The sequence below is a fragment of the Oryctolagus cuniculus genome, chromosome 3, assembly GCF_964237555.1.
Source record: "Oryctolagus cuniculus chromosome 3, mOryCun1.1, whole genome shotgun sequence".
Lineage (NCBI taxonomy): Eukaryota > Metazoa > Chordata > Mammalia > Lagomorpha > Leporidae > Oryctolagus > Oryctolagus cuniculus.
This window is the reverse complement of record NC_091434.1, coordinates 56,341,299-56,352,158: the sequence shown is the minus strand read 5'-3', so window position 1 is coordinate 56,352,158 and position 10,860 is coordinate 56,341,299. Positions and strand designations below refer to the sequence as shown.

The 10,860-nt window shown below is 34.2% G+C and overlaps 1 pseudogene; it reads right to left on the bottom strand.

Annotated features, from left to right (window-relative positions):
- Nucleotides 1-7,937: 7,937 nt before the first annotated feature.
- On the bottom strand, nucleotides 7,938-8,544 carry LOC100350400 (proteasome maturation protein-like; annotated as a pseudogene).
- Nucleotides 8,545-10,860: the final 2,316 nt, after the last annotated feature.

Sequence of the window (10,860 nt, the reverse complement as noted above, 5' to 3'; positions counted from 1 at the left end):
CAAGTGCTAGGGCCTCTGCACCTGCATGGGAGACCCAGAATAAGCTCCTGGCTCCTGGCTTCGGATCTTCCCAGCTCTGGCCATTGTGGCCATTTGTGAACCAATGGATGGAAGACCTTTCTCTCTCCCTTTCTCTGCCTGTAACTCTACCTCTCAAATAAATACAATAAAATGTTTTTTTTTTTAAAGAAGAAAAGAAAAAGAAAATTTGTTTTTTTTTTAACTTGGAAATTTGTTTTAACTTTTAAGTAGTTTTAACAGATTCAATATAGTTTGCAGAAACAATTCTAAGAGTAAAATGATATTCCCTTCTCTCCTTCTCCCCTTCCACCTCTCTCTCTCTCTTCACATCTCTCCTCTCCTCTCCTCTCCTCTCCTCTCCTCTCCTCTCCTCTCCTCTCCTCTCCTCTCCTCTCCTCTCTTCTTTTCTCTTTCTTTTTTATACATTATATTTATTTAGTTGAGAGATAGAGTTACAGACAGTGAGAGGGAGAGACAAAGAGGTCTTCCATCAACTGGTTCACTCCCCAAAAGGCTGCAATGGCCGGAGTTGTGCTGATTCAAAGTGGAGAGCCAAGAGCCTCTTCCAGGTCTCCCACGTGGATGCAGGGTCCCGAACATCTGGGCTATTCTCCACTGCTTTCCCAGGCCATAGCAGAGAGCTAGATCAGAGAAGCAGCAGCTGGGACTTGAACTGGCACCCACATGGGAAGCCGATGGGCCATGTCCCCAGCCCCGTCTTTATTTTTTTTTATGTTTTAGAGATAGCATCTTTTAAATTTACAGTACAGAAAAAGACTTAATGCTTCACATAATAAGAAGTTTAACAAATAAAAAGGAAAAAGACTCTAGTTTATTGGGAATATAGACAATGGCTTAAGCAATAATTAAATGGAACAAAGACTATTTCACATATATACAGTAAATTATTAAGTAATCACAAATCATTAAAACTATAGCAGTATAATATTCTTAACCATTGGTTTGACAAAGATATAAAGCAAATTTTATAAAATCATATTTTCAGCAATATTTTTATTATAATTCAGAATAATTGAACTATTTCTATGACTGACAGAGGGATCAGAGAGAAGTTTTTTATCTGCTGGAATAAAACTAAAAACTGAAAAAATGTAAAAATATAATGAGATGACAAAAATCTACTTGAGACTAGCAAGTCAACTTTGATCTCAAACAGAAAATTAGTTATCAATGCCATGTCCTTCATTTACATTCTTAATTACTTTTATAATGGAAAGGTTTTCTTCATAACTAAAATTACTTTCCAAGTTTCCTACCTTCCAGAAAAACACCTTGTAAAAAAATCTTGTAAAAAAATCTTGTAGCATTATAAATTAATATTTAATTATTGCAATGAGAACTGAAAATGAAGTAAAATATGAAAATATAATACTATAATCAGATTCCAAGATATAACCATTACTAATATATTGATTTACATTTATACATTCATTTTTCTATGTACACACATGAAAACATCAATGTGTCACAAATATATCTAAATTAATATACAAATATGTATATATAAAATTTGTCCAGCAGCATAATCTAATAAGTTTGTAGTTCCTCAATTTATCAGTTTTCCCAGTCAACAAATGGGCACAGGAAAGTTTTGATACCCTAGTACATGACTCAATCCTTAATTTTTTTAATTAGTAATAATTTTCTGTATTTACTATCAGTGCTACAATAAATGTCCTTATATTGACATCTCACTTGATTCTGTAGAGATACATCTCCCTCCCTCTCTCCATCCCCCTTTCTTTCCTTTTTATAACTTTTGTGAAATACATTTTAATTTATTTCATATTCATAGACTTAATGGTCTACTAAATAAAGAGAACAACATATTAAAAATAAAGACCACTATTCAACAGGCATATAGAAGATAACTATTGAAAATAATCCAATCCCGGGGCCGGTGCTGCGGGGAAGAATGTAAAGCCGCTGCCTGCAGTGCTGGCATCCTATATGGGCGCCAGTTCATGTCCCTGCTGCTCCACTTTCAATCCAGCTCTCTGCTATGGCCTGCGAAAGCAGTAGAAGATAGCCCAAGCCCTTGAGCCCCTGTACCCACATGGGAGACCCAGAAGTTCCTGGCTTCTGGCTTCAGATCGGCGCAGCTCCAGCCATTTCGGCTAATTGGGAAGTGACCCAACTGATGGAAGACCTCTCTCTCTTTCTCTCTCTCTCTCTCTGCCTCTCCTTCTTTCTCTGTGTAACTCTGACTTTCAATTAAATAAACCTTTAAAAAAAGTCAAGTCCCAAGATGTCAATTCTGCTCATAAATATTAAGATTTTTTTTTCTCTACATACCAGCCATCAGAGAAAATATATTTTTCTCTTTAGGTCTGGCTTATTTCACTAAGAATAACAATCTCCGGTTGCATCCATGGTGTTGCAAAACACAGAATTTCGTTCCTTTTTATGGCTGAGTACTAATATATTGTGTGTATATACCACATTTTCTTTAGTCATCTGTTGATGGGCGTGGGCTGAGTCCATATTTTAGCTACTGTGAGTTGAGTTGCTATAAACACGGGGTACAAATAACTATTTCATATGTCAACGTCATTGCCTCTGGGTATATTTTCAGGAGTGAGATGCTTGGGTCATATGTTTTTAGATTTTTGAAGAATCTCCATACTGTCTTCCATAATGTTTGTACCAGTTTATATACCCACAAATAATTTATTAGCATACCTTTTTCTCCACAAGCTTGCAAGCATTTGTTATCTTTTGACTTTTGGATGATAACCATTCTAAGGTGAGGTAATATATCATTGTGGTTTTTACTTGCATTTTCCTGATGGCTTAGTAATCCTGAGCATTCTTTTAGTATATCTGTTGGCCATTTGTATTTCATCCTTTTTAAAAATGCCTGTTCATATACTTTTTCCATTTCTTAACTGGATCATTTTTTGTTAGTTTCTTGAATTCCTTACATAATCTGATTATCAATCCTTTATCAGATGCTTAGTTTGCAAACATTCTCACTTTGGTTGCATTCTCACTTTTGTGAATATTTCTTTTGCAGAAGCTTCTAAGGTTGATTCAATCCTATTTGCCTATTTTTGCTTTTATTGTCTGTGATTCTGGGTATTATCCAAGAAGCCTTTGCTAATGCTAATGTCTTATAGCATTCCCCCTATGTTTTCCTATAGTGATTTGATGATTTCAGGTCTTGACCATTATGAGTTGATTTTTGCATGGGGTGTAAGGTAGCAATTTTTTTTCACATTTCTACATGTGGAGATCTAATTTTCCCAGCACCATCTGTCAAAGACATTGTCTTTTATTAAATACTATGTGGTTTTAGATGCATAACTCAATTTCTAAGGTTTCTATTCTGTTCCATTTGTCCACATGTGTATTTTTATGCCAGTACCAGGCTGTTTTGATTATAAGAGCCCTGTAGTATGTCTTAAAATCTGATATTGTTATGCCTCCAGCTTTGTTTTTATTGCTTAGAATTGCTTTAGCTACTCAAGGTCGCTTGTGTTTCCATATGAATTTAAGGATCATTTTTTTCTAGATCTGAGAAGAATGTCCTTGGTATTTTGATTGGAATAATATTGAATCTGTAAATGGCTTTGGGTAGTATTAACATTTTAAAGATATTAATTCTTCTAGTCCATGAATGTGAAGGTTTTTCTTTCAATTTTTTTGTGTGTCTTTTATTCCTTTCCTTAATCTTCTGTAGTTTTCATAGTAGGGATCTTTCACATCCTTGTTTAAAGAATTTATTCCAAGATAATCTACATTTTTTTGTGGTAATTGTGAATGGGACTGATCTTCCAAGTTCTTTCACAGCCATGACATTATTAGTATGTATGACTGATACTGATTTTTGTCTAATAAGTTTGTATTCTGCAACCTTAGCAAATTATCTTATGAGTTCCAACAGTCTATTAGTTGAATTTTTGGTTCCTCTTTGCAGAAGATCAGATCATCAATAAACAAGGATAATTTGACGTCTTCCTTCCCAACTTGTATCCCTACTTTTTGTTGTTTTTCTGCTTTGTGACTCTAATGCTTCCAGAAATATATTGAATAATAGTGGTAAGAGTGGTCATTTTGTCTGGTTCCATATCTTAGTGGAAATGCTTTCAGCTTTTCCCCATACAATATGATGCTTACTGTGGGTTTGTTGTGTATTTCTTTGGTTATGCTAAGGTGTATATTTCTATACCCATTTTTTTAGGTTTTTATCATGAAAGGCTGTTATATTTTATCAAATGTTTTCTCTGCATCTATTGAGATAATCATAGTGTTTTTAAATTAATTTTTTCAAATTTTTATTTATATAAGGTGAACAAATTTCATGTTTTTCATATATACAGATATAGAAACATAGTGATCCAGCTGGGACTGGAACTGGCACAATACAGGATGTCAGCACTGCAGGCAGAGGCCCAACCTGCTGTGCCACAATGCTGTCCCCAAGGGGCTAGCTTATTTCACTAAGTTTAATGGTTTCCAGTCACATCCATTTTGTTGCACAGACAGGATTTCATTCTTTTTTTATGGTTTAGTAATATTCCATAGTGTATATATACACCATGTTTTCTTTATCCTGTCATCAGTTAATGGACATCTGGGTTGATTTCATATCATGGCTGTTGTAAATTGAGCTGCAATAACTATGGGGGTACAGATAACTCTTTCATGTATTGATTTCATTTCATTTGGGTAAATACCCAGGAGTGGGATTGCTGGGTCATACAGTAGATCATTTCGAGATTTCTGAAGAATCCCCATATTGTCTTCCACAATGGCTGTATCAGTTTACATTCCCACCAACAGTAGATTAGAGTATTTTTTCCCAAATCCTTGTCAGCATTTATTGATTGTTGATTTCTACATGAGAGCCATTCTAACTGGGGTGAGGTAGAACCTCATGGTGGTTTTTATTTGCATTTTGTTGGTGGCCAGTGATCCTGAAAATTTTTCCATGTGTCTGTTGGCCATTTGAATTTCATCCTTTGAAAAAACCTTGTTCAAGTCCTTTGCCCATTTCTTAACTAAATTGCTAGTTTTGTTGTTGTTGAGTTTCTTGAGCTCTTTATAGATTCTGGGTATTAATCCTTTATCACTTGCATAATTTACAAATATTTATTCTTAAATTTGCTAATGTGATGTACCATATTTATTGATTTTCATGTATTGAACTATGCCTATCTCCATGAGTTAAATCCCACTCGGCATGAGTGGATAATCTTTTTGATGTGTTGTATGCATTTATCCTCTACCTTTTCTGTTTCAGGATATGTGTTTCTTCTCAAATCTTTCTAAGACTTCTAGGGCAACATAAATAACTAAATAATGAATGAATAATATATTTTAATTTGCATTGCTATGTTTACTGCTTATACTGAAATTTTTATATAGTTATGGGCATTTGCACTTCATCATTAGTAAATATACATTGTCCATTTTTTTCTTTTTAATTTATATAAGAACAAATTTAATATGTTTCATATATATGGATTTAAGACATAATGATAATTCCCACCCTACCATCCCTCCATCACTCCTACCCTTATTTCTCCTTCCTTTTCTATTTTTCTTTTAATGTTTACAATGACTTACTTTCAGTTTATAATCACAAGCTTAACCCTCCACTAAATAAAGTTCCAACAAGTAATATGTAGAAAAACCACTATTCCTCTAGATTTTAGACAAGGGCTCTAAGTAATAATCAAATTTCAAAATGTCAATTTTTTATAATCTATAATTCATTACTATAAATCAGGGAAAACTTATTACATTTGTCTTTATTTTCTACTGTGGTTTTCAAATAATTATTCTTGAATTTCATTAGCATACTAAGTTTATTAAATCTAATCCATTGTTTGTCTATAATTTATATTTTCTATTCACTTGTCTTTTAAATTTGTTTAAGGCCTTGATAATATTTTCCTTATCTAGTTTTGTTATAAAATTTTGATGTGGCCAAATACCCGTGTACTTTAAAAATAACTTCTGGCTTTACAGTTATCTTTAGAAAAAGTCCTTCCTAGTGTTCTGTTCATGATTAACATTGAGGGACAGTCATTTGGCAAAGAAGTTAGGCTACTAGTTGGGATACCCATGCACCATATTGGAGTATCTGGGTTTGAGTAATGGCTACTGCACTTCCAGTCCAGCTTCCTGCTAATGTGCACCCTGGGAGGCAGCCGGTAACAACTCAAGTATTTATGTTCCTGCCATCCATATGAAAAACTTAAGTTGAGTTTCATGGCTTTGGCCTGAGTGCTCAAGCTGTTCAACACTTTGGTGAATGTACCAGTGGGTGGAATACTTCTTTCTTTTTGTTTCTGTTTCTCTGCCTCTCAAATAAAATGAAAATCAATCAATAAAAATTTGGGGAAAAGGAGAAAAAGATTCACATTAGAACATCTATGTATTGTATGATCTCCATTTTAAAGTTTCTTTCTAATTTAGAACAATATAGACATTTTAACTTGTCATATCAAACCATTTCAGAATCAAGAAAATCACCCAATTACCCACTATTGATTAGGATACAATAGACTGTCTTGGAATATAAAGCTAATGATATCAGAATAATATGAGGTTATGTAGAGATAAAGAACCTTCAATAAATAAAAGCTAATAAAACTCTCCCATTTCCACAAGTCTTTAGTGAAATTCAAGTTTGTGCTGAGATGAGAGAGAGCGAAGTAGAAGCACATGATGTGGATTTGTGAAGTCATTAGAACAATTACTCAAATGTTCATAGAGTACATGCCCATTGAGTTAAGTTTAAATTTTAATTTCTAAAAGACAGCTCTTTCAATAAATTTGATGGTGCGCCAAAATAGAATTATGTTGATCATTGGGGCAGAGAGACAGAAGTGTAATCACTATGTAACTTCTGATCTCTAAGACAGGTTGGCCCTGAATCCAGAATATAAATCCTTTTCTAATAAGAAAGAATGGACAAGAAAATGCTACAGGGATTTACTACTGGCAAGATCTTTATAATCAGCCTCTTTATTGAAGGCTTTCAACATAGTAAAGTTCACTTGAAGAAACTTATCCAAGTCACTAATGCTGACTACTCTGCGCTTTCATACGAATCAGCAAGAACCCCCAGCTCTTGAAAAGCTACACTACAAAATAGCCAAACTAGATGCAGAAACAGTGGAAGTAAAGCGGGGAACAAAACACAAGAGTTCTTTGACATATTTCATTTCACTACTCAGAAATCTATTAGAGAATATCAAATCCCCCAAAAGGTAATATAAATAGAATCAAGAATTTCAGGAATTAATAAAGACACATTCACTACAAGATTATTTTTTTTTTTAAAATTAGTGTTGATTATTTTGTTTTTAATTTTTTTATTTTTTAAAAAAAGTTTTATTTGAAAGAGTGACAGATAGAGAGAACTTTTATATTCTGGTTCACTTCCCAAATATCTACGGCACTTAGGACTAGGTCATGCTGATGCCAGTAGCCCAGAACTTTATCTAAATCTACGCGTGGGTGGCAGGAACCAAAGTTCTTGAGCCATCACCTACTTCCTCCTAGGGTTTGCATTAACAGAAAGCTGGGGCAGCAAGCAGAGCAAGGACTCAGACCCAGGAACTCTGATATGGGATGCAGGCATCTTAATTATGCCAAATATGTACCCCTGTTTTACACTTGATCTTGGCCAAAAGGCCGAGAAGCAATGTACCCCTGTTTTTACTTTTTCACATGTGAATCCTTAATAACTGGCATTTTAGTTTATGGTATGAGCTATGCATTTAAATGTATTTTAACTTGCTAAATTTTTATATAATAGTATTTTTATGTTTATATATTTTTATGTGTTAGTATTTTTAATGTTGTATACATGAAACTTTAGCCCGAAGACAGATATAAACAAGACACTGCCCCTCTGTTTTCAAGGACAGAGTACTGAATTACAGTAAAATGAGTTTATGTTCCACCGTCAAGTGTGTTTCTCCCATTAGTTCACTTTGTGATGGATTATCAAGGGTAACTTCAAATCCAATCTTCTCATCATTGCCTCTCAAATATCCTGAGAGGTTTGAGCTGGTAAGAAATAGGAGACTCTGTACGTGCTGCACTGCCTTGAATTCCATTTGTAGTTTTAGTGGAGCAAATGGACCCTGGATGTTTCTCAGTGTAGGAAAATTCATTTTATCTTTGTTGAGCTGGAAATTTCTTCCTGATAATTCAAGAGGAGGACTAGGCAAAGTTCATTTGTCACACAAGGAAAACCTTTATGAAAACATTTTGACTTACAAAAGGCACATTTGTATATATCAGCATTTGTATATATCAGAAAAATAAGCAGTTCAAACAAGCACAATTATATGATTAATATAAATCACCTCAATTATTACAGACATAGAAAATATTTTATTTAGAAGGATTTATGAACATTTAAATGGAGAAAAGGCATATAACTGATAACATTATTTAATTTTAATATGGCACATTTACTGAAAGTTCAGTAACTGGAATACTGTCCTTTCAGTGAAATCCAAGTTCTCTGGGGTTCATCTTCAATGTGTTCACTGACCATCATCAAGATGGTTATGGTCAGCCAGCCCACTGCTCATAATAGTATTTATTCTCTGTTCTATTCATTGTTTACTTATCCTGTGTTAAATTCAGGGATTTAATTATTATAGATGATGATACATTTTACTACCAGTTAGGAGAAATTCTTTTTAATTGCTCTTATCTAAATATATGTGTATTTATCATAATTATATTTTATATATAAAATTATAGCATTTGTTCATTCTCTAACAAAAAAATCTCCTCAGATATTTTAGAAACTGTTTATGGCTGAATAAATTTTTAGATTACTTTTAGTTGAACAGAGATTTTAATATCTCATATTAAAATTAAGTAATATGTTATCAGTTATATGCCTTTTCTCTATTTTAAAAGTTCCTGTATGATTCTCAATAAAATATTTTCTATGTCTAATAATTGAGGTTATTTTGATTAATCATATATTTATTTTTACATGTTTGATTGCTTATTTTTCTTATATATACAAATGCTGAAATATAAAGACATGCGCGTCTTGGAAACAATAGCAGAATTTAATAAAAACTGTGCATTAAATAGATACTTTCTCCAGGAAATTTTATAGATTTAATCACATTACCCATGGATACTAATAACTACTTTTCTCTTTTCCTGTACACATTTAATACATACTACATATATATGTTTGTAATTTAAATTTGTGGTTGCTGTCCTTGCTCAAGGTCATACCTGTAATATAGTGATTTTAGATCGTTTTTGGTTCAAAGAACTAAATCTTTATTAACTAGAGATTTCTCCCTAAAGAAGTACACATGAATGTCAGAGTTCACGATCTTCATTAAACTAATATTAAGAAGGCTGTTTATTGTTTCATTAATAAAGATATTAAGTTCATATAGGCAACACTTATTGCATTATATAAATCTTTGTAATTCCTCTTTACCAAAAGAGCAAACTTTAGAAGGAAATAAAGGTGGCCTTTAGCAAAATAGCTTTGTTTTTGGTAAATGCTGATAATGTAATTTTTCTATAAATAAATTAATAGCCAGACCGGGCTGATTCATTTATTTATTTTTAATCATATGTTTAATCAACTGTGTGAGACTCAGTGGTGTGGGGTTTGGATTTCCCAGGTAGGAAAGCCACCTTTTGATGTCTAGCACAGGGGCTATTGGTTTCCTTTCTGCCACTTTGTTATACAGAACTGTGGAAAACTATCTCGTGGATGAGGTTCAGACAACTGCCTCTGCACCTCCAGGTGGCGGTCATTAGACAGCACTCTCCGGCAGCTGTCTTCACCAGACAACCCTGTGTCAGCACTCTCCATCTTTGTGACTCTCTTCTGAGAACAAGGTCTCTGGCTGCTTTCACAGGTCTTTGTACATGGTCACCATGGTTTGGCACACTTGCCTGAGCTCTGTCTCCAAGTGGCTGATCTTGGCCATTTTCTGGGAGAACTCCTGGGGCTTTGGTTGGATGACCTTGTTGTGGTAATCACAAATCTTTTTTTTTTTTTTATATATAAACACTTTTATTTAGTAAATATAATTTTCCAAAGTACAGTTTATGGATTACAATGGCTTTTCCCCCCCATAACTTCCCTCCCACCCGCACCCCTACCATCCCCCACTCCCTCTCCCATTCCATTCACATTGATTCATTTTCAATTATCTTTATATACAGAAGATCGAATTAGTATATATTAAGTAAAGATTTCATCAGTTTGCACCCACACAGAAACACAAAGTGTAAAATACTGTTTCAGTACTAGTTATAGCATCACTTCACATTGGACAACACATTAAGGACAGAGATCTCACATGAGGAGTAAGTACAGTGACTCCTGTTGTTGACTTAACAATTTGACACTCTTGTTTATGGCATCAGAAATCTCCCTAGGCTCTTGTCATGAGTTTCCAAGGCTATGGAAGCCTCTTGAGTTCGCCGACTTTGATCTTATTTAGATAAGGCCATAGTCAAAGTGGAAGTTCTCTCCTCCCTTCAGAGAAAGGTACCTCCTCCTTTGATGGCCCATTCTTTCTACTGGGATCTCACTCACAGAGATCTTTCATTTAGATGTTTTGTTTTGTTTTGTTTTGTTTTTGCCAGAGTGTCTCGGCTTTCCATGGCTAAAATACTCTCATGGGCTCTTCAGCCAGATCTGAATGCCTTAAGGGCTGATTCTGAGGTCAGAGTGCTGTATAGGACATCTGCCATTCTATGAATCTGCTGTGTATCCGACTTCCCATGTTGGATCATTCTCTCCGTTTTTTATTCTATCAGTTGGTATTCGCAGACACTAGTCTTGTTTGTGTT